The sequence below is a fragment of the Pteropus vampyrus genome, unplaced genomic scaffold (assembly GCF_000151845.1).
Source record: "Pteropus vampyrus isolate Shadow unplaced genomic scaffold, Pvam_2.0 Scaffold400, whole genome shotgun sequence".
Lineage (NCBI taxonomy): Eukaryota > Metazoa > Chordata > Mammalia > Chiroptera > Pteropodidae > Pteropus > Pteropus vampyrus.
Window position 1 is genome coordinate 104,099 of NW_011889181.1, and position 2,165 is coordinate 106,263.

The 2,165-nt window shown below is 42.5% G+C and overlaps 1 protein-coding gene across 1 annotated transcript in view; it reads right to left on the minus strand.

Annotated features, from left to right (window-relative positions):
* The window catches only part of IL7R (interleukin 7 receptor), an 82,256-nt gene that overhangs the window by 38,238 nt on the left and 41,853 nt on the right, over positions 1-2,165 (minus strand). The window lies entirely within an intron of this gene.

Consider the following 2,165-nt stretch of genomic DNA (forward strand, 5'->3'; position numbering starts at 1 on the left):
CCTCCCTCCCTCCCTCCCTCCCTCCCTTTCTCCCCTCCTTTTCTTTCTTTTTTTTGTGATGGTTCAGACTATTTGTTAAAGAGACAAAGCACATAAAGAAGATTTTCCCTTTATTTTCATACCATAATAAGTTATGGGCCCTTTGTATATAACTGGTAGTGTCCTAAAGAGCTCAGATAAATGGCCCTTTATCTAGATTTGAGATTCTGGAATGTTAGAGTTGGAGGAGTGTGTGGACTCGATTTGGTTGCTTGTTGTTTGTTGACTTGGTAAAAGTCTGCCCCAAGAAGTCCCATGTTTTCTTTCTTTTCCCCAATCAATTAAGGACAAAAATTTTTCTGGGCTGAGCATCCGAACTTCTTATTGAGCTTCACTATCTGGACTCTTAGGAACAGAAATTTCATTTCCATTCTTGACAGAAATTATAAAGTTAATGGGTCAGATACCAGTGCATTATCTCTTTCATCACTTTTGGGAAACAGAATATTTTCAGAGCAAAAGTATTTCTCTGAATCAGTTTTCAGATGAAGCTTATAGACTAGCCCTTAATGATTTATTAATTTGTTATAAATGAGAAAGACTGAAAAGTTACTCATCTCGAGATTGAATTTTGAAAGATGCTAATAATAATAATAATAATAAGCCGTATCTATTGCTATAGGAACATCCTGGGCAAGATCTGGTATTTGAAAATACTCAGAAAGTTTCAAAACACTGTATTAACTGCTTCCTTTCCTACTGTCACTTACCTTCTTTAGTAATTAGATTTTATCCATAACATGAAAAACAATCTTGGACCCCTGCCTTCTGCTGGAAAAAAAGACACCCAGGCCAGCTCAGTGGAGTGAGTGGGGACTCCCAAAAGCCATGAGAAAGAGAAATAAAACCATCCAAGGGTGTCAAGGAGGTGAGGCTGGCTGTAGGGAAGTCTAACTTTGCTCGAGTCTTAAATGAACCGTGTTTAGCATTTTATCAGTGTGTGCTGAGTCAGCCTCTGGGGCTCTAAGGGGGAGTCCCAGCATCGTAAAGTTTCATTTCCAGGAGCATAATATTTTCCTTGTTGTGGCTCTTCTTTCATTTCCCTTTCCTCCTTACCCCTTACGTCTTCAGCCCCATGCCTTGCTGTCGCTGTGTTCTTTCTGGGCAAAGTTTGAAATGTCAAAGCTGTTTTGCTTCTACAAGATTTTAGCCTTGGTCTTTGGATGTAACAAAAATGAACCTTTGTCTTCATTCTTTGCTGAAGACATTTTTGCCAGAAAGCAAGTATTTTGATGTCGGGACATGCCTAAATGTCGATAAAAATGTCAACAAGAGTATTCGTTCCTGGGGAAAGTGGCATGGCTTCTGGCAATGGTTGCAGATCCTGCCGCTTCTGTGGGCATCTGGAGCAGCTGTGGGTCTATCTGGAGCTCATGGTCTCTCTCTCAGGCCCTTCTCAGCAGATTCATGGCAGGATCCTGCTCACAACCCTAATGGCAGGCACAGTGCCCCACGGAGAAAAATATGGATTAAGTGACACCATCCTGAGGCCTGGCCTATGGCCCTACACAGGTTTTCTTCTCTTGGGGTGGGCTCCTATCTTCCTACATAACACTTCCTATGCGATCGCCGTGCTGATTGCCATGTCTGAGCTCAAACCCAGACAACGGGGGAAATCGGTAAAAGCCCTCAGTCATATCTTCCCCGCCCTCTTAGTACCCAGCACTTCTGGGTCAGTTGAGTCCCCCAGAACAGCACTGGTGTCCTGTAATTTCCCAACCTAAATATACAACGTCAACATTAAAAGTGACTCCGAGGGACAGCGCTCATGGACTTGCCACAGAGAAGCAGCGAGTGTTCCTTAAAAAACAAGCAGTGAGAGGTCTATTTCTTGCCAGACTACGTGACTCTGGGCAAAGTCACTTCCAGAAGCTTTTCAAGAAAAGGGAAAACGGTACCTACTTTTGCTTACCCACAGGTAAACCGTTTACTAATCCCTCACAGGAGACTTTGGAATTTAATATAGGAATCTTTTTTTGTTGTCGTGTATATTAATTGGGCTATGCTGCTGAAACATGGGGACCTGGAAATGTGGTGGCTCTAACAAAGGCGCAAATTTACTGTTCACCATAGTAGATAATCCATGTGGTAGGCAACTTCATGAGTTCATTCATTAGGAACCCAGC